Source organism: Kogia breviceps, chromosome 2 (assembly GCF_026419965.1).
Source record: "Kogia breviceps isolate mKogBre1 chromosome 2, mKogBre1 haplotype 1, whole genome shotgun sequence".
In the NCBI taxonomy this organism is placed as follows: Eukaryota; Metazoa; Chordata; class Mammalia; order Artiodactyla; family Physeteridae; genus Kogia; species Kogia breviceps.
Genome location: NC_081311.1, coordinates 143,733,918 through 143,757,227, shown reverse-complemented (window position 1 = coordinate 143,757,227; position 23,310 = coordinate 143,733,918). Strand labels below are relative to the sequence as shown.

Here is a 23,310-nt window from a genome sequence, read left to right as displayed (position 1 = left end):
GGCCAAAGCCACTGCAGTCTCTCTCCTCCACCCGAGTGCTTCATCTCTTGTTCCCCCAAATCGCCTGTCACTGCCTCTGGCTACCAGTCCCTATGACCCATGGTCTCCACTTCCGCCTGAGTTCTACCTCTGCCGTTGCTTTAATTTTCAACCACTACTGTCCAAGTCCTTCGCACCACCCCTGTCCAGGTCTGTGCTGTCTGCTCCATGAGGACATTTGCATTCTGCTGCCTGAATTCTCCAATTGCTCCAGCCCACGGTCGGTCTCAGTGCTCTGCCTGATACCTCTTCTCCCCGTTCCCACACGCCAGTGTACCCTGCCCCCGCTGTTGGACCGTGCAATCTATCCTTTCGACTCACGCCCTCACCCCCGCAGTGGCTGTCACTACTGCTGCTGCAGAAGCTAGGCTTGTCATCCTTTCCTCAGACTCAGATGCTCCATGCTCAGAAGAGCCACCGAGGAGGGGGTGGGCAGGAGCAGGGCTGCCCCAGGGGGTGCACACGTGTCTGGGGGCGGCAGGGTCCAAGCCTGCCCTCAGGAGAATCTCCCACCAGTCAGCTGCTTGGGTCTCCACCGCTGAGGGCAGGGGGCTCCAGCCTCACAGGGGTTCTGGTTTGTTGAGGTCAGCTCAACCTCCTGGGAGCGGCTGGACCATCTCTACATCTTCGAGGACGATGGTGTGCGGAGTGGGGCGTGGCCCTCATAGTTTTCAGACCAGAGCTGCAGTTTCCAGTCCTCCTCACTCTCCGCTTCTCTAAGTAGGTTCCAGGTACAAGGCAACTGAGGCACTTGGTGCTGGGGTGTGGTCAGGCCCTGACTGAGGTAGGCATGGGCAGCTCCTCTGCGCACCAGGTGGGCACTGGAGCTGCGATGTGGCAAAGCAGGTGCAGCACGGTGCGGCCCCACCATGTGCAACCTGGTGCCTGCCACATATGACTTCTGCACCCTGGATGCCTCCCCAGGATGGCTGCCGGGTGCAGGGTTGTTTGGCCCAGCTCATCTTGCAGGCCCAGGCCACAAGCCTAGGAGGAAATCCAGGAAGGGCTCGTGCTGATGAATCACCACCAAGTGCAGTGCCAGGTCCCCCTCCTCAGGGATGTAGCCAAAGACAAGGGGCACCCACGACAGCCCCCAGCTGCCCAGGGCCAGTTCTCCCAGGGGCACTGAGTCTGGGCCCAGAGAGTCCAGGCCGCTGTCACACCATTCAACCACATCCTCAGCTTTCCCCAATCATGCTACCTGCCTTGGCCCCGCTGAGACCTGTAAGTCTTCTTTTGGACTGGTGGTCTCACTGAGGAGGGTGCCTAGGGAAGTGGGGAGGACAACTGTCTCAGTTTCCTAAGGCTGCCATAACAAACTGCCACAAACTGGGTGGCCTGAAACAACAGAAAGTTATTCTCTTACAGTTCTGGAGGCCTGCTATGGACTGAATTGTGTGTCCCTCCCGCAAATTCATATGTTGAAGTCCTAACCCCCAGTGTGATGATATTTGAAGATGGGGCTTTGGGGAGTTCAGGTTTAGATGAGGTCATGAAAATGGGGCCCTCATAATGGGATTAGTGCCCTTTTAAGGAGAGACAGCAGAGCGCTTGCTCTGCGTCATTCTCTCTGCCATGTGAGGCCACAGTGAAAAGGCAGCAGTCGGCAAGCCAGGAGGAAGGCCCTCACCAGAACCTAACCATGCCGGCACCCTGAGCTCAGACTTCCAATCTCCAGAACCGTGATAAAATTAATTTCTGTTGTTTAAGCCACCCAGTCTGTTGTGCCGTGTTATGACAGCCAGTGCTGACTAGGACAAGGCCAGAAGTCCAAAATCAAGGCTGGTTCCCTACGGGGGCTCTGAGGGGGAACGGCCTCCACGCCTCACTCCTAGCTTGTAGTGGCTGACGCAACCTGTGTCGTTCCTCGGCTTGTGGCAGCATAACTACAATCTCTGTGTCTGTCTTCAGTGACCTTCTCCTCTGCCTCTGTGTTGCCTCCTTTCATGTCTCATAAAAACACCTGTCATTGGATTTAAGGTGGGCCTAAAAGATGATCTGATCACAAGATCCTCAACTCGGTTACATCTACGAACACCTTATTTCTAAAGAATGTCACATTCACAGGTAGCAGAGGTTAGGACCTTTTGGGGCCCCTATTCAACCCACTACAAGCACTAACCAAGAAGCCATGTGGGAGAGAGTGGCCGTGAGCAGACGAGAGATCCTTCCAAGAAGCCCCAGAGGGAGCCAGGAGTGGAGAGAGCATGCTGAGCTCAGCTCTTGCAATCTCTCAAACCAGACTCAGAATATCACCCCTGCACCCTCAGCCCACCACCCCTCCCCGACGCCAACCCTGAGAGAATTAAAAAGCAGCTGAGCCAACTCATGGTTTCTTCCTCCCTCTGTGGCTGGAGGAAATCCCAAGTGGTCATCTCAAATGCCCAGGGAGAGAGCTGAGCCTGTAACCTCCAGCCTCTCTCCACCCCCAAAGTGTCAAGCTGCCAGCACCTGGAGGAGCTTTTTAAATACACAGGAAGCACTGGGAGGAGGCCCCGCCAGAGGTTAGAGCCCTCAGTCAATCAGGTCAGTGCCGCCTATGGGGCCAGGAGCGCCAGGACTCCTCTGGCCAGGGCAGGCCTGGTGGCAGAGCCTCCTTCTGACGGCCTTTGGCAGCTCAGTCAGCAAGAGGCACAAGACCTGGTGCAGAGCAGGGAGGCCAGTTGGTGAAAGGAGGGAGGCTGCAGGCTTCAATGATAATCCTTTTCGTGGGCATGAAGCTTTACAGCCCACAAAACACTCTCACTTCTTCTATCCACTCAGTCCTCACCATACCTGTGGGGAGAGGTTGCTGTTATCATTGTTCGCATTGGACACGTGAGAAAACTGAGGCTCAGAGAGGAGAGTGTCAGAAGGGTCTCAGCAAATAAAAAGCTGCTGAGCTGCTGCACAGCAATGGAAACCATCAACAAAGTGAAAAGGCCGCCTACTGAATTGGAGAAAACATGTGCAAATCATGTGTCTGAAAAGGGGGTAATATCCCCAAAATATAAAGAACTCATATAACTCAATAGCAAAAAACAATCTGATTTTAAAATGGGCAGAGGACCTGAATAGACATTTTTCCAAAGAAGACATACTGATGGTCAACAGGAAAAGATGCTCAATCACTAATCATCAGGGAAATGCAAATCAAAACCACAATGAGGCATCACCTCACACCTGTCAGAATGGCTATCATCAAAAAGACAAGAAATAACAAGTATTAGAGAGTATGTGGAGAAAAGGGCACCCTCCTACACTGTTGGTAGGAGTGTTAATTGGTGCAGCCACTATGGAGAACAGTATTTTAAAAACTAAAAATAGAGTTGCCATATGATCCAGCAATCCCACTCTTGGGCATATATCCAGACAAAACTATAATTCAAAAAGATACATGTACCCCAGTGTTCACAGCAGCACTATTTACAATAGCCAAAACATGGAAGCAACCTGTGTCCATCAACAGATGAATGGATAAAGAAGATATGGTACATATATAATAGAATATTACTTAGCCATAAAAAAGAATGAAATATTGCCATTTGCAGCAATCTGGATGGACCTAGAGATTATCATACTGAGAGAAGTAAGCCAGACAGAGAAAGACAAACATCATGTAATATCACTTATATGTGGAAGCTAAAAAATGATACAAATGAATTTATTTACAAAGCAGAGACAGACTCACAGACATAGAAAACAAACTATGGTTACCAAAGGGGAAAGGGGAGGGAGAGGGATAAATTGAGAGTATGGGATTAACAGATACAAACTACTATACTAAACTACTATAGATAAAATAGATAAATAAAATAAACAGTAAAAAGGATTTACTGTATAGCACAGGGAACTATATTCAGTATCTTGTAATAACCTATAATGGAAAAGAATCTAAAATATATATATATTTATATATATATACACACACACACACATATATATATAAAACTGAATCACTTTGCTGTACACCTGAAACTAACACCATATTGTACATCAACTATACTTCAATTTTTAAAAAAAGACAAGAAATAACAAGTGCTAGAGAGAATGAGGAAAAAAGGGGCCCCTCATGCACTATTGGTGGGAATGTAAATTGACACAGTCGCTATGGAAAACAGTATGGGGGCTCCTCAAAAAATTAAGAATAGAACTAACCTATGATCCAGCAGTTCCACTTTTGGAATTTATCCAAATAAATCAAAAACACTAACTCAAAAAGATATATGCACCCCAACACTCACTGCAGCATTATTTACAATAGCCAAGATATGGAAACAACCTACATATCCATCAATGGATGAATGAATAAAGAAAATATCACACACACACACAGAGAAGAATATTATCCAGCTATAAAAAAGAATGAAATCTTGCCATTTGAGACAACATGGATGGCCCTTGAGGGCATTCTGCTAAGTGAAATCAGTCAGACAGAGAAAGACAAATATTGAATGATTTCATTTAGATATGGAATCTCTAAAATAATAATAATAATTTATAATAAAAACCCCAAACCAAGCTCATAGATTCAGAGAACCGGTGGTTGCCAGAGGTGAGGACTGGAGGGGAGGGGGACAAAATGGGTGAAGGGAGACAAAAGGTACAAACTTCCAGCTATAAAATAAATAAGTCAGGGATGCAATGTACAGCATGATGACTATAGTTAATAATACTGTACTGCATATTTGAAAGTGCTAAAGGAGTACATCTTACAAGTTCTCATCACAGGAAAAAATTTTTTGTAACTATGTACAATGGATGTTAATTAGACTTACTGTGGTCATCATTTCGCAATGTAAATAAATATCAAATCATTATGCTGTGAGCCTGAAATTAACATGCTGTTATCTGGCATTCATACCTCTATTTTTTAAAAAAAGTTAAAAAGCAGATATGCTTACTGCCATGTGGTGTCTGGATTGGACTCTGGAACAGATAAAGGACCTTAGTGGAAATCTGATGAAATCTGAATAAAGTCTATAATTTAGTTCATAGTATTGTACCAATCTTAACTGCTTAGTTTGGATAAATGTACCATAGCTATGTCAATAGCGAGGGAAGCTGGGAGAAGGGCATATGGGAACTCTCTCTACTGTTACGATGGTCTAATTGCTTGTGTCTTCCCCAAATTCATAGGTTGAAATTCTAATGCCCACTATGATGGTATTAGGGAGTCAGGCCTTTGGGAGGTACTTAGTCATGAGGGCGGAGCTCCCGTGAATGAGATTAAGAGGCCCTTGTTCAAGAGGCTGCAGAGAGCTAACTGGCCCTTTCCACCAGGTGAGGACACAGCGATAAGTCTGTAGTTGGCAACTCTAAAAAGGATCCTCACCAGAACCCAACTATGCTGGCAGCCTGATCTGGGACTTCCAGCCTCCAGAACTGTGAGAAATAAATTTCTGTTGTTCACCCAGTCTATGGAATTCTGTTATAGCAGCCCAAACAGACTAAGACTACTATCTCTGTGAATTTTCTGTAAATCTAAAATTTTTCCCCTATAAATATTTTATTAAAAAGCAGAGCTGGGGGCTTCCCTGGTGGCGCAGTGGTTGAGAATCCGCCTTCCGATGCAGGAGACACGGGTTCGTGCCCCGGTCCGGGAAGATCCCACATGCCGCGGAGCGGCTGGGCCCGTGAGCCATGGCCGCTGAGCCTGTGCGTCCGGAGCCTGTGCTCCGCAACGGGAGAGGCCACAGCAGTGAGAGGCCCGCGTACCACAAAAAAAAAAAAAAAAAAAAAAGCAGAGCTGGGAAGGGAAGGGAGTAAAAAGGAAAAGCCAGAAATGGTACTTGACTTCTTTCAACTCAACTTCAAGATCTTTTCCACACTCTTCTGCAGTTGCTATTGATAAGTATGTGAAGAAATTGAAACCCTTGAGCATTGGTATTGAGAATGTAAAATGGTGCAGCCACTATGGTAAACAGTGTGGTGGTCCCCCCAAAAGCAAAACAGAATTACCATATGATCCAGCAATTTTACTTGACGATATAAACCCAAAGGAATTTAAAGCAGGATCTCGAACAGATACTTGTATACCAATGTTCAGAGCAGTGTTATCCACGATGGTCAAAAGGTGGAAACAAGCCAAGTGTCCATCAGTGGATGAACGGATAAACGAAATGTGATGCACATATGCAATGGAATAGTATTCAGCCTTAAAAAGGTATGAAATTCAGACACATGCTACAACAGAGATAAACCTTGAAAACATTATGCTACGGGGCTTCCCTGGTGGCACAGTGGTTGAGAATCCGCCTGCCGATGCAGGGGACACGGGTTCATGCCCTGGTCCGGGAAGATCCCACATGCCGCGGAGCGGCTGGGCCCGTGAGCCATGGCCGCTGAGCCTGCGCGTCCGGAGCCTGTGCTCTGCAACGGGAGAGGCCACAACAGTGAGAGGCCCGCGTATCGCAAAAAAAAAAAAAAAAAAAAAATTATGCTAAGTGAAATAAGCCAGATGCAAGGACAAATATTATATGATGGCATTTAAATGAGCTACCTAGAGTAGTCAAATTCATAGAGACAGAAAGTAGAATATGGTTACCAGGGGCTGAGGGGAGGAGCAACTTATTGCTTTTGGGGATGATGAAAAAGTTTTGGAAATAGAGAGTGGTGACGGTTGGACAACCCTATGAACATACTTATGCTGCTGAATTGTATACTAAAAGATGGTTAAAATGATTAATTTTATGCTATGTGTATTTTACCACAATAAAAAGTATTATTTTTAAAATCACAAACTGCTCCTTTCTTATCCTTGAAAATAGTCCCTGAGTGAGGGTTGGGTGAGAGTGAGGCCCAGATAGAGAAACTGGTTTCCTCTTGGGGGAGATGAATCCTATCCTTAAGGGGCCTGGCCCCCTCCTCCAACCAGGCCCCAACATATCTTCCCTCAGGCAGTCACTAGGAAAGGTAGAGCAGAGAAATTGTCCCACTTTACATTTAAAACCACTTTGGGGCAAGTGGCCCACCCACCAGCCAGGGATCCCACATGAGCAGGGTGAGGAGGGGTCTCCTGTCTCTTCCCAGCCCTGGGTACCTCTTCCCCAAGCCTTTCTTGTCCTTCTATCAGCTGGGAAAGGCCCTGTTAAGGTACTTTGCAAGAGTATACGTTTTAGCCAGAAAAATAAACCTCTTCAACAATCTTTACTTTTTGGACATCAACTGAATGTAGTGTTTCTAAGTCTGTGTTTCCATTCACCTTTCTATAGCCCTTTGCTATATATCACTTATCACTTTGTTTTCTTGTATACCTGTCTGATGTCAACTCCTAGCTTGGAATCTTCCTGAAAGGCAAAGATTGCATTTTATTTCTGTTTATATTCTCAGGTATTAGTCAGGTAGGCGCTCAAAAAAAAAAAAAAAGTACTGAATAAATAACGAAAGAAGCAAATGGGTGGTGAGTCAAGCAAATTAAATTATGTTTAGATCCTCCTGTTCTCTTATTGACATCCTACCTTGTTGTCATTGGTCCAAACAAATGCCTACGGCTTCAGCTGTGTCATCTGAATGTCTCATATGCCATGTTTGTTAACATGATCACTATAAGGCTTTCAACCGGAGAATATGCATAATTCTAGGAAAAGCGGGTCAGGGAGTACTTCTTACACGTCTAGGATGCCTACTCTCACTGTGACTCACAGGCACAAATCTCCCCTTTTTATAAAGACCCCTCTAAAGGCCTTTGCCTCCAGAAAACCTTCCCTACCACTGGCTGCTCTTTTTGATTTTCCTTATCCCACATGTTGGGCCTGATGACCTCCTCTGATGTCTGCTTCACTAGTTACTCTATAGATGTAAATCATCTGTCCTCAACAAGACTGTCCCTACTTGAAGAAAGCAGCTGGGTTCCTGCTACCCATATTTCCTGTGGGACCTTGGGCAAGCTACATAACCCTTCTGAGTCTCAGTGTAAGAAACGTGGAGAGTGATGTCCTCCAGGACGCCGGGGAAGGTGCCGATGACACTCTGCAGGTGCTCCTTAAACGATACCCTCCAGAGCAAAGATTATGTCTTAAACTGCTTTATATCCTCCACCGAGCCCAGGAGAAGGTTGAGTACCTATTATGTGTCCATAAATATTAGTTGAATTGAATTTTTCTCCATTACATTTTTGTAATTGAGATATAATTCACATACCATAAACTTCACTATTTGAAAGTATACAATTCAGTGGTTTTTAGTATACAAGGCTATGCAACAATCACCACTATATAATTCCAGAACATTTTCATCACTCCGTCTCCATTACATTTTTTAAAGCTTTATATGGCTTTTAATGAACAACGTACAGTTTGACTACATCTCAGTCAATATAATTATTCTATTTTATAATCACTAATAGTATTTACTGTATGTCAGACACTGTTCTGCACATTTTATAGAGAATAAACCCTATGTGGGAAGTTTTATATCAGCACCGGCATCATCCCATGTTACTGAATAAGAAACTGAGACATGGAAAGGACAGGAATCTTACTCAAGAACACACAGCTAGAAGCAGCTGAGCTGTAAATTGAACCCAAGATGCCTGAGTCCATGCTCCTTACCACCCCTGCTACCTCTCGACTGGAGCATTAAGATTTAACAACCAATCAACCAGAAATAGCAAACACATAACCCTGAAGCATTAAGAGCCCATTTTATTCCTCCTTTATTTATTTATCAGTCACCCTTGGCTGTGATTTTTTTCTAAACGTGAATGAAGAGCCCACCACTGGCCCTGGGCTAGGCTTTGTAAGTGACACAAAAATCAAGAAGCCCTGGTCCTTGCCCTTCAAGAGTGAAGAGCATGGAACAATGTACAGGTAGAAGGTGATGTACAAACACGGGCATTCAGACATGGGAGAGTGTGGCCACTGGTGACGGCTGAAATCTGGGACTTACAGTTCCAAAAAGAATCATAAATAATGAAATAGTTCTGGGAAGACCAGAGGGATTGTTTTCTTTCTTTAAGATGAAATTCAGATTTCTTTACATAGGTTGAATTTGGTCATGAATTGGGCAAATGTTCTTTCACTTTAAACTCTTTCTATTATTTCATTCGCGGGTGGCTAAAAACACATTGCTCTCCGTTTACCTTAATAATGCTACCTCCTACATTTAAATTTTCCATACACTGTCATTTGTAGGGGCTGGGGTTTTTTTTGTTTTTTTTTTTTGCGGTACGCGGGCCTTTCACTGTTGTGGCCTCTCCCTTTGCAGAGCACAGGCTCCGGACGCGCAGGCTCAGCGGCCGTGGCTCACGGGCCCAGCCGCTCCGCAGCATGTGGCATCTTCCCGGACAGGGGCACGAACCCGCGTCCCCCGCATCGGCAGGCGGACTCTCAACCACTGCGCCACCAGGGAAGCCCTGTAGGGGCTGTTTTTAGATAACAGTACACATTTGACAGAAACAATGTCACTGAAAAATAGTATGTAGATTTGATTTGGGGAATTCAAGTGTTTTTTAAAATGTACAGTACTAGGAAGCTTGCTATTGGAAAAATTCTGTAAAGAATCTGCTAGTAAATCAAGAAATCCTTTGAAATCATATACACAATTACTTGCTAATTTTCCCCCTAAACTCTGATTACTATAAATATCAGGTGTTCTTATTCAAGACACACCTGAATTTTGGCTACTTCATAATCTACACTTTGTAGCTCTTTGCAAAAGAAATTGCACATCCTAAGTTCAAAGGTCTGGACTCAACTAACATTTCTCCTAGACTTTGATCCTCATGAAACCTTGGGCACGTAGAAGTGACTGTTATCTCAGATTTGTTGCCCACATATGAGGTCCTAAAGCACTTTTATAAGCAAAGCTCCCATTACTGGGAAACCCTGGATTATTTAGGGCTCTGAAGAACAGTCTGCCTGGTCTAAGGTATATGTTTATAAAACATTTTTTAATATATTTTAATATATTTTTTCCTACTAATCATGTAACAGGAGAAATTCTTTTCAGAAAATAATGCACCATCGATAAGAAATTTATTGTATTGTGATAGGAAATTTGAGGTTAGTGGGCTATTTGGGGGGAGGGTAGTTAAGTGGCACTATATATTACACTGTAATTTGAGAAAAAAATGGGCAAACCTAGAGAAATACTACTATTTTAGTTAAGTAAGCTGGGCAGCAGCTCCCTCTTGTGCTGAACAGTAAGTACTGCAGCCACTGAATTGAAATGTGAGAAAGCCTCTCTTAGTATATACACATAAAACTTGCTTAAACTAAGAGCTTTCCCCAAATGCTCTAAGCCCAAGAAAAACATAGTGTTTGGTAACTCTTTATTATGACCAGCACATATACCACCAGTAGTACTTTTATTTAATTAATCCTTCAAACATTTATTGAGTACTTACTGGGCACAGGAATCTAGGGACACTCAGGGGATTACACAGTTGCAGTTCCCACATTGCTCACATAGTGTGGTCCATCTAGATGTCACCTTTCTCGTAATGCTTTTTCTGGTCCCCTGTCAACCGTGACCTCTGCCTCCTCTGAACTGTTCCCCTTTTCCCCCCCCACCACCCCGAGACTGAGTCATCTCATGCCTTTCCCCCACTGTCCCCCCTTTACCACAGCTGGTCATTTTCTTATCACCCTACTGGGTTGTAACCTCTTGGAAGGCAGAGGCCACATCTGATCCACTCCTAGTTTTCCCACAGCCCCTCATTCCATGTTTGTCCAGTTAGGATTCAAATGTATATTTGTCCAATTTAACAAAATTAGAAAGCAACAGGGCTCATTAAAAGCAGATTCTGGTGGAGAATATATTTCAGTGGCTTTGTACACATAACTCTCAAAAACGGAGCAGGTAGCGTTTTGTTGCTGCCAAAATGCATGTTGAATTTCTCATCAATTTCTGTGGTATAAGAAGGACACCAGTGGAAGGTTAGATTTATTCTACCCTAGAATCCACGATGTCAGAAATAGTCTGCTCCGTCACCTCCCTGCCTGTCATGAAAGGATGCTGCAGTGCAGAGGTGTGCCTGCGAGTGCCATGTCGGGTACCTGAATGTGAATGCTTGCTGTGGCCCAGCCACCTGGGGTGCCAAGGTTCTAACTCAGTGCTTCCCAGACTTCTGGATTTCAAGTGTAAGCATAAAATATTTTATTTATTTATTTTTTTTTTAGCGTAAAATATTTTAAAGAAATTGATTTCAGGGACTGACATGAGTCTGCTAACATCTTATATTGCTAACTATGAACAGTTTTTAAATCATCATTTATTATGACCTTCATTTTATGGGGAAAAAAAAAGAACTTTTAACACCAAAAATTAGGAAGGGCATAATCTCAGAATAAAGAAGGCTTTTTTCTGTTGAATACATTTCACTCTAGCTCTGGACCGCACGTGTGAATCCAAACATTGGAGAGAGAAAGCGGAGGGCAGACGAGAGGGTACACACCTGACACCCATCTTCTGCCTGCGTTTCTCCTAATTGGCTTCATAGTCTCTTTTCACTGGAGAATCCTCTCACTCACGTTTGCCTTGTTGTGTGTGAGAATAAGCAAGAAGTCACATCCCTGGGGAACAGGAGCTAAAGTGGAAACCAGCTGATGCTGAAACCGAGTGAGGGGATTGTCAAATGAAAAACTGAGTCCGATAGAGGAGAAAGGCGGACGGAAGGTGGGAGCCAGGTGATTGCCTTCAGCGCCACCCTCCACTTCTCTCCAATTTCTTGGTCCCAGCGTGTGGTTTGGTTGGCTGGGTTGCAGGGGAGCATGCAGTCGGCCTCCTCTGGGTTATGGGGAGGGAGGGGAAAGAGAGAAGGAGTTGACCCCAATCGCTGGGAGCAAACTTCTCTCCTGACCACGAGGTAAACAGCCGAGTAAGAGCCTGCAGCTGTCTTGTGCTCTGCTTTCTAGAAAGGCTTTTCAAATAGCCTCTTCTACTGCGTCGCCTCCATACGACCAAGCCGTCTGATCTCAGGAAGGGACTGGTGGTGGAATGCTCTCCCTCATCACCCCTTAAATTGCCTTAAATATACCACCCCCTCCCAAAGAGGGGGAGCCCACCAGTGAAGGGCCAAAGGGGCTGATGGCCCACCGAGGCAACGCTCCAGCCAAGGGGCCAGTCTTCCCAGGGCCCTTCTGCAAAAATGAGAGCCTCGGTGTTCACATTAGTCCTGTCTCTGCAGAGTCCAGGAGGAGCCCCGCCACCAACAAGCAGGTGTCCCTCTGTCAGACGGGACCACTGCAGAGCCCTGGCCTTGCTGGTGGACACCTCTTCCCAGACCCACTCCTGCCCGCAGCACAGCCCCGGGACTGATTCTCACATGCGCCACAGCACTCAGTGTGTAGGTGACCATGGTTCATCTCCCTCCTTCTCTTACCGTCTTTTCTCACACCAACAGGAGAGAGAAAGCTCTCAAATCACCTTTGAGGTGAAAAAGAGAACAAATGAAGAAAAAGCCCTGCTGATCTTCTCCTCTGCACATTCTGGGTAAATAACACACCGAAAAATGTCAGGGTTGAAATAGACAACACCTAAAACTTTACACCAGTTACCAGTAACCATCCTCCTGCCTTCAGGGCATTGGAAGTACAACTCATCACCTCACTCTGAGCTTTCCAAACTCCTCTTTATCTTTCCCCCAAAGGGCTCATTCTGTCCTTAATCTCTTAAAGCTCCCCACCCTGAAAGGGTCTAGGGTTGTCTCCATTTGTTCCTCAGGAGATCTTCGTCATCTTCCCTCCAGTTTCTCTGGACCTTCCATCACCTTCCACCAGTCCCCTCACCCTCATTTGGTTTCTCTTCCCCCTTCTCCTAAAGCCAGCTCCAAAATAACCCCAGTGACTGCTGGGAGAAAAGAACCAATGCAACAGTTTGTTTCTAAGAGGCAATTCCTCTTCATGGCATTGGCTGTAACAGAGTTTTACTTCTATAACTTAAGTGTCTGTGACCTGAGGCTCTTAAACAAGAGTTGCCAGATAAGGTACAGTATAACCAGTTAAATCTGAATTTCAGATAAACAACTAATTTTTTATTATAAGTACATTCCAGGCAATATTTCAGACCCTGTGTTATGGTGTGATTTCTTTCATGTCATGATTCTTACTCATCTGGTGTGAAACTCATAGGATTTAAGCTGTGTTAAGCAATTCAAGATGGAATTGCAGTGGCCAACATGAAATTCCATATTAGTTGTTTTGGAACATCCAGTATAGGACTGTGGTGTCTTCGTGTGATAAATTAAGTGTTACTTTAGATTAGGAAATTGTTTGGTAATGTCCTCGGAAAAACTTCACTGGAACTGATAGAGACAAGACCCCCTGGGGCGCAGTCTCATTTGCTTCTGGCAGACTCCTTAACATGGGACCACTGAGTCCAGGACTTGAAGGTTCTTCGCTGGAGAACCCAGCTCCACACTGCTGAGAGCTGACCCAGGGACACCGGAGGCCCTGTCAGAGCAGAGGGTGACTTTCTATTCACGCTTGTCGCAAGACCTGTTGCTGGACCAGAGACCACTGCCTGTGTTAGACGCCTCCTTCCCAAACATCTCCTGGGACTGGTTTATTACCCACCCTCTTTTCCTCCCTACTTTGACTAACCTGTGTTTCATGCTAATTGTGTGCAATAATCCCAGTGATTCATGAATTGAATCTTGGCTACATTTACTTTATCTCTCACCCCGTAATTCTCACCTTACTGCTGGGCTCTGTGACACAACCTTTCTTTGCTAATCTGGCAATCCTGTCTTAAGTAGATGTAACGGTAGAAATGACCAACCACTCACTGAGCACCTAGCATGTGCCCTTTAATTAAGGAGACCACATGAGCCACTTTGTCAGGGACAGTGCCACTAGGCAGACTCCTGTGGAATTACTAATAACGCCCCATTCACGCTCTCAAGTGTTTCACTTTGGATCCTTATAAAGTATGTTCCATTTTCACTCCCATGACAATGCTACACAAGGACGTTTTATTGCCTTCATTTTGGATCCTTATAAAGTATGTTCCATTTTCACTCCCATGACAATGCTACACAAGGACGTTTTATTGCCTTCATTTTGCAGACAAAATTGATTTTCAGGAGAAAGAAGTAATTAGCCTAACGTCATGCAGGAAGCAAGGAAGTAGCAGTGCCAGGATTCTGGCCCAGCCTGCCTGCCCACTCAAGGCCCTTCTCTGGGCAGACGCTGCCCCTCTTGGGAGGGAGGCCATGGAGCTGGTGAAGAAGTCCCAACTTCCACAGGGCTTACTCTCTTAGTCCCTTCTGGACTTGGAATCAAAACTATGCCCACCTACAGAGATCTAAGTAGACATTTCTCCAAAGAAGACATACAGATGGCCAACAGGCACATGAAAAAGTGCTCAGCATCGCTAATTATTAGAGAAATGAAAATCAAAACCACAATGAGGCATCACTTCACACTAGTCAGAATGGCCATCATCAAAAAGACCACAAATCATAAATGCTGGAGAGGGTGTGGAGAAACGGGAACCCTCCTACACTGTTGGTGGGAATGTAAATTGGTGCAGTCACTATGGAGAACAGTTCCTTAAAAAACTAAAAATAGAGTTGTCATATGATCCAGCAATCCTACTCCTGGGCATATATCCAGAGAAAACTCTAATTCGAAAAGATACATGCACCTCAGGCTTCATAGCAGCACTGTTTACAATAGCCCAGACATGGAAGCAACCTAAATGTCTACTGACAGAGGAATGGATAAAGAAAATGTGGTATATATACACACACTGGAATATTACTCAGCCATAAGAAAGGAAATAATGCCATCTGCAACAACATGGATGGACCAAGAGATTATCATACTAAGTGAAATAAGCCAGACAGAGAAAGAATTATCATATGATATCACTTATATGTGGAATCTAAAATATGACACAAATGAACATATTTATGAAACAGAAACATACACACATAGAAAACAAATTTATGGTTACCAAAGGGGAAATGGGGTGGGAGAGGGATAAATTAGGAGTTTGCAATTAGCAGATACAAATTACTGTATATAAAATAGATAAATGGCAAGGTCCTACTGTATAGCACATGGAACTAGATTCAATATCCTCAATATCCTGATTCAGTTTTTTATATATATACACACACACATATATACAACTTTTCTTTTTCAGGTTCTTTTCCCATATAGGGAAACTCATACAGAGAAATTATTGATACAGCCACTATGGAGAACAGTATGGAGATTCCTTAAAAAACTAAAAATAGAGCTACCATATGATCCAGCAGTCCGATTCCTAAGCATATATCAGAAAAAAAACTCTAATTTGGAAAGATACATGCACCCCAGTGTTCATAGCAGCACTATTTACAATAGCCAAGACATGGAAGCAACCTAAGTGCCCATCGACAGATGAACGGATAAAGAAGATGTGGTATGTATATATATATGTACACATACATACACGAAACCCCTTTTACAATCTCAGACAGGGTCTATGGGTCAACTTTCTTCATAGCCACAGGCTTCCATGGATTACATTGGAATCCACCTTTCTTATTGTTTCCTATGCCAACTAAAATTCCACTTCACATCCAACCACAACTTCGGCTTCAAAGCTGCTTGATACTGACATTTTGTAGATGTTGTATAACAATTTTTTTTACGTATCTATTTATTGATGAGGCTCAGAGTCCTTTTAGTATTAATAAGTACAACTGACTTCCAATCAGTTAGTTTCGGTACACCCTGAAAAAGAATAAACCTAATCCTCACCCTATTAACAAACGCAATACTAGCCTCACTACTCGTACTTATTGCCTTCTGACTTCCTCAACTAAACATCTACGCACGAAAAACCAGCCCCTAGAAATGAGGATTTGACCCTATAGGATCTGCCCACCTACCCTTTTCTATAAAATTCTTCCTAGTATGCCGCCAGCCGCGGCGGGTCCTCAAAGTGCAGCAACAATCGACGAGAGGGGGTAGGGAACTGAACACACCAAGGTATGGGATCAGAAGGGCACAAGCAACTGATGATTGCAAGGCAAGTTTAATAACAAAGCACAGCCATCTATATACCCCTAAAGCAGGGAATTTGCTTAGTCATGCCTTATCCGCATCAGCTGGTTGATTGGCTTCTCCCTCAAAGGCACCAATTTCCCCTCCAGGGTTGCTTTTCCTAGCTTTAGGGAACAACCAGGGACTCCCAGTAACTGAGCAGGTCCCTGGAGCGATTTGGCCAAAGGCCATCTCCTTTTTTACGATCATACCATAAAGTCCAGGATGCATACCAAGGAGAGTACAATCGGGCCCTGAGGCTTATGAGGGTCTTAATGGCGCCTTCCTCAGAGGGCAATGCTCGCCACACTAGTAGCAATCACCTTCCTTCTCTTCGACCTAGAAATTGCCCTCCTACTACCCCTCCCCTGAGCAACCCAAACAAACAACCTAGAAACAATACTTATCATAACCCTGTTTCTAATTTCAGTACTAGCAACCAGCCTGGCCTAGGAGTGAACTCAAAAGCGCGTGGAGTGGGCTGAACATTGTATTTAGTTTAAAATAAAACAAGTGATTTCGACTCATTAGATTGTGATTAAACTCATAACTACCAAGTGTCTCTAGTACATATAAACATTATAATAACCTTCACCATATCCCTTATAGGTTTACTAATATACCGATCCCATCTAATATCTTCACTGCTTTGCTTACAAGGTACAATATTATCACTGTTTATCTTAGCAGCCCTAACAATCTTTTTTAAAAAAATTTATTTATTTATTTTTGGCTGTGTTGGGTCTTCGTTTCTGTGTGAGGGCTTTCTCCAGTGCGGCGAGTGGGCGCCACTCTTCATCACAGTGTGCTGGCTTCTCACTGTCGCGGCCTCTCTCGTTGCAGAGCACAGGCTCCAGACGCACAGGCTCAGTAGTTGTAGCTCACAGGCCTAGCCGCTCTGCGGCACGTGGGATCTTCCCGGACCACGGCTTGAACCCGTGTCCCCTGCATCGGCAGGCAGATTCTTAACCACTGTGCCACCAGGGAAGCCCCCCTAACAATCTTAAACTCGCACTTCACCTTAGCCAGCATAATACCAATCATCCTACTGGTATTTGCAGCCTGCGAAGCAGCTCTCAGATTAGCCTTATTAGTAATGGTATCAAATACATATGGGACCGATTATGTACAAAACCTCAACCTTCTCCAATGTTAAAAATTTATCATACCCACAATCATACTAATACCCCCGACCTGGCTATCAAAAAACAACATGATCTGAATCAACTCCACAACCCACAGCCTATTAATTAGCTTCACAAGCCTACTTCTTCTAAATCAGTTCAACGACAATAGCCTCAACTATTCATTAACATTCTTCTCTGACTCCCTTTCCACACCACTACTAATCCTAACAGTATGACTCCTCCCCCTAATATTAAGGGCTAGCCAATCGCACCTACTCAAAGACCCACTAATCCGGAAAAAAACTCTACCTCACAATACTAATCATGTTACAAACACTTCTAACCATAACATTTACTGCCACAGAACTAATCCTATTTTACATTATATTTGAAGCCACACTAATCCTCACCCTTATTATCATTACCCGCTGAGGTAACCAAACAGAACGACTTAATTCAGGACTCTACTTTCTATTCTATACACTAACTGGATCACTTCCATTACTAGTGGCATTAACATATTTACAAAACTTTGTAGGCTCCTTAAATTTCCTGTTACTCCAATATTGAACCCAACCACTACCCATCTCCTGGTCCAACGTCTTTATGTGATTAGCCTGCATGATAGCATTTATAGTAAAAATGACCTTCTACAGCCTCCACCTTTTTTTTTTTTTTTTTTTTTTTGCGGTACATGGGCCTCTCACTGCTGTGGCCCCTCCCATTGCGGAGCACAGGCTCCAGACGTGCAGGCCCAGCGGCCATGGCTCACGGGCCCAGCTGCTCCGCGGCATGTGGGATCTTCCGGACCGGAGCATGAGCCCACGTCCCCTGCATTGGCAGGCAGACTCTCAACCACTGCGCCACCAGGGAAGCCCCAGCCTCCACCATTGACTACCCAAAGCACACGTAGAAGCCCCTATCACAGGCTCCATAGTCCTTGCAGCCATACTACTAAAGCTCGAGGGTTATGGCATGCTGCAAATCACATCAATACTTAACCCTCTAACAAAATATATAGCATACTCTGCTTTCCTTATGAGGAATAATCATAACTAGCTCTATCTGCCTACATCAAACAGACCTAAAATCACTCATCGCCTACTCCTCAGTCAGCCACATAGCACTCGTTATTGCAGCTATCCTTATTCAAACCTTATTCAAACTTCAAACCCCTTGAAGTTATACAGGGGCTACCGCCCTAATAATTGCTTTTGGCCTCACATCATCTATGTTATTTTGCCTAGCAAACTCAAATTACGAGCGAACCATAATCTTGGCCCGAGGCCTACAAATTCTTCTCCCACTGATAGCCACTTGATGACTACTAGCAAACCTAACAAACCTCGCCCTACCCCCTACCATTAACCTAATCGGAGAACTGTTCGTAGTCATGTCAACTTTCTCATGATCAAATCTATTATCCTAATAGGAACCAATATTGTAATTACACCCCTGTACTCCATGTATATACTAATCATAACACAATGAGGCAAACATACACACCATGTCAATAACATTATACCCTCCTTCACGTGAGAACATGCTCTTATAACCCTACATATCTTTCCACTTCTACTCCTATCACTAAACCCCAAGATATCTTGGTCCCCTGTACTATAGATATAGTTTAAAAAAAACACCAGATTGTGAATCTAGCAACAGAAGACTAAGACTTCTTATTTACTGAAAAAGTATTGCAAGAACTGCTAATTCATGTCCCCCTACCTAATAGTATGGTTTTTTCAAACTTTGAAAGGACAGCAGTTATCTATTGGTCTTAGGAATCAAAGAATTGGTGCAACTCCAAATAAAAGTAATAAAACTATTCTCTTCTTTTTGCCCTAATTACATTACTAATACTAATTATTCGAATCATGATAACTAACACGAACTTCTACAAAAATAACAAATACCCATCATATGTAAAAAATATTGTCTCCTGTGCTTTCATTACTAGTCTAATCCCAACAATAATATTCCTTCACACAGGCCAAGAAATATTCATCTCAAGCTGACAATGAATTACCATGCAAACTCTCAAACTAATACTTAGCTTCAAAATAGACTATTTCTCAATCATAGTCGTACAAGTAGCATTGTTCATCACATGATCCATTATAGAATTCTCAATATGATACATACACTCCGACCCTTGTATCAACCAATTCTTCAAATATTTACTCCTCTTCCTTATCACTCTACTAATCTTTGTTACAGCCAACAACCTCTTCCAACTTTTTATTGGATGAGAAGGAGTAGGAATCATATCTTTCCTGCTTATCAGATGATGCCACAAACACAGCTGCTCTTCAAGCAATTTTATATAACCGCATGGGAGATGTCAGATTCATCATATCAATGGCATGATTTTTATCTAACACAAACGCATGAGACCTACAACAAATTTTCATGCTCAGCCAAAACTCTTTAAACTTACCCCTCACAGGACTCGTACTAGCCGCAGCTGGAAAATCAGCCCAGTTTGGACTTCACCCCTGACTCGCTTCAGCAATAGAAGGTCCTACCCCAGTCTCGGCCCTACTCCACTCAAGCACAATGGTTGTAGCAGGAGTTTTCCTACTTATCTGATTTTACCCTTTAATAGAAAACAACAAACTCATTCAAATGATAATGCTCTGCCTAGGAGCCCTTACCACCCAGTTTACAGCTATCAGCGCCCTCACCCAAAACGATATTAAAAAAATTATTGCCTCTCTACCTCCAGCCAACTAGGTTTAATTATAGTAACGATTGGCTTCAAGCAACCTCATCTAGCATTTTTACACATTTGCACACATGCTTTCTTGAAAGCCATATTGTTCCTATGCTCTGGGTCTATCATTCACAACCTAGACAACGAGCAGGATATTCGAAAAGTAGGAGTGTTGTTCAAGACCTTACCCTTCACTGCAACAGCCCTTATCATTAGATGCCTAGCACTAACAGGAATACCTTTTCTCACTGGAGTTTACCCTAAAGACCTAATTATCGAAACCACCACTACGTCTTATACCAACGCCTGAGCCCTATTAATAACTCTAACCGCTACCTCCCTCGCAGCCATCTATAGCACTCGCATTATCTTCCTTGCACTACTAGGACAGCCTCGCTTCTCTCCTTCAGAGACAACCCCCTCGTAATCAACTCCATCAAGAGCCTGTTTATCGGAAGTATTTTTGCTGGCTTCCTCATCTGCAACAGCATTCCTCCAACAACCATCCCCCTAATAACCATACCCTTACATTTAAAATTGACTTCCCTTGTAGTAACAACCTTGGGCTTTGTACTAGCATTCAAAATCAACCTTAAGGGCTTCCCTGGTGGCGCAGTGGTTGAGCGTCCGTCTGCCGATTCAGGGGACGCAGGTTCGTGTCCCGGTCCGGGAAGATCCCACATGCCGCGGAGCGGCTGGGCCCGTGAGCCATGGCTGCTGAGCCTATGCTCTGTAATGTGAGATGCCTGCGTACCGCAAAAAAAAAAAAAAAAAAAAAAAATCAACCTTAACACACAAATCTTAAAATATATACACCCATCAGACTCCTCCAAGTTCTCCACTCTCTTAGGATACTTCCCCACCATCATACACCACCTACCTCCCCATCTAAATCTATTAATTAATAGATTAATAATTAATAAATAAATTAATTAATAAGCCAAAAATTAGCAACCTCCTTACTAGACTTAATCTGACTAGAAACCATCCTACCAAAGACTACAGCCTTCATTCAACTAAAATCTTCCACATTAGTCTCAAATCAAAAAGGCCTTATCAAGCTCTACTTTTTATCACTCCTCATTACTATCACCCTTAGCATACTCCTATTTAATTACCCCAAGTAATCTCCATAATAACCACAACACCAATAAATAATGACCAACCCGTAACAATCACCAACCAAGTACCATAACCATGCCTCAATTCCCATAGCCTCTTCACTGAAAAAAACAGAATCACCAGTAACATAAATAACTCAATCTCCCAGCCCATTTAAACTCAAACACAATTTCCACATCCTCATCCTTCAAAATATAAAGTACCATTAAAAACTCTACTACCAACCCTAAAAGAAATGCTCCCAGTACAACCTTATTAGAAACCCAAACCTCAGGGCACTGTTCGGTGGCCATAGCCATTATATAACCAAACACAACCAATATTCCCCCTAAATAAATCAGAAACACCATAAAACATAGAAATGAACCACCAAAATTTAACACAATCCCACACCCAACACCACCACCCACAATAACCCATAAATAGGGTTAGACCCTAAATATGGGTTAGACCCCCATAAATAGGAGGTTTTGAAGAAACCCCACAAAACTAATCACAAAAATAATGCTTAAAATAGATACAATCTATGTCATCATTGTTCTCACATGGACTTCAACCACGACCAAAGACATGGAAAATCATCGTTGCCATTCAACTACAAGAACATCAATGACCAACACCTGAAAAACCCACCCGCTCATAAAAATTCTCAACAACACATTCGTTGACCTCCCTACCCCATCAAATATCTCCTCATGGTGAAACTTTGGCTCCTTACTAGGCACCTGCCTAACCCTACAACTCCTAACAGGCCTATTCTTGGCAATACACTACACACCAGACACAACAACTGCCTTCTCATCAGTAACACATATTTGCTGAGACGTCAACTACAGCTGAATCATCCTGTACATACACACAAATGGAGCTTCCATGTTTTTTATTTGCTTTTATGCCCACGTAGGACACAGCCTATACTATGGATCCTACACCTTTCAGGAAACATGAAACATTGGAATTATCCTGCTACTTACAGTCATAGCCACCGCATTCATAAGCTACGTCCTACCCGGAGAACAAACATCATTCCGAGGCGCAACTGTTATCACAAACCTACTTTCAGCAATCCCATAGATCGGCACCACCCTTGTCGAAGGAATCTGAGGTGGTTTTTCCGTAGATAAAGCAACGCTAACGCGATTCTCTGCCTTCCGCTTCATTCTCCCTTTCATCATCACAGCACTAGCGGCTGTTCGCCTATTATTCCTCCATGAAACAGGATCCAACAACCCCACAGGAATGCCACCCGTTACAGACAAAATCCCATTCCACCCCTATTATACAATTAAATATATACATTTACAAAATACATTTTGGGCACTTAACTATTAATCTCAGCCTCATTAATACTAGAGCTATTCTCACCCGACCTGTTAGAAGATTCCGACAACTACACCCCTGCAAACCCACTCAGCACACCACCACGCATCAAACCAGAATGATACTTTCTATTCGCATGCAATTCTACGATCAATCCCCAACAAACTAGGAGGAGTCTTAGCCCTGCTGCTCTCAATCCTAATCCTGGCATTCATTCCAATACCCCATACATCTAAACAACGAAGCATGATATTTCGGCCCTTCAGTCAACTCTTGCTCCGAGTATTAGCGGCAGACTTACTGACACTAACATGAATTGGAGGACAGCCTGTGGAGTACCCATATATGGCTGTTGGACAGCTTGCATCTATCCTATACTTTCTTGTAATTCTAGTATTAATACCAATAATTAGTCTCATTGAAAACAAGCTCCTGAAATGAAGAGTCTTTGCAGTATAACACAATACCCCAGTCTTGTAAACCGGAAAATGGAGAACAGCACATCTCCCCAAGACTCAAGGAAGAAGTACTATGCTTCACCACCAGCACCCAATACTGAAATTCTATATAAACTATTCCCTGAAAAAAGATATAAGACATTCACAAAACTACAGTGCTGTGTCAGTACTAAAAATAATTCATTTTACTACATACATGCTATGTACACCATGCATGTCTGTATACACACACACACACACAATGGAATATTACTCAGCCATAAAAAACAATGAAATAATGCCATTTGCATCAACCTTGATGGACCTAAAGATTATCATACTAAGTGAAGTCAGAAAGAGAAAGACAAATATCATATGATATCGCTTATATGTGAAATCTAAAAAAAATGATACAGATAAACTTATTTACAAAACAGAAATAGACTCACAGACATAGAAAACAAACATGTATTACCAAAGGGGAAAAAGGGGGTAGGGATAAATTAGGAGTTAGGGATTAACAGATACACACTACTATGTGTAAAATGGATAAACAACAAGGATTTACTGTATAGCACAGGGAACTATTT

The 23,310-nt window shown here is 43.4% G+C and overlaps 1 pseudogene; it reads right to left on the bottom strand.

Annotated features, from left to right (window-relative positions):
- Window positions 1–147: 147 nt before the first annotated feature.
- On the bottom strand, window positions 148–22,123 carry LOC131750403 (NF-kappa-B inhibitor beta pseudogene; annotated as a pseudogene).
- Window positions 22,124–23,310: the final 1,187 nt, after the last annotated feature.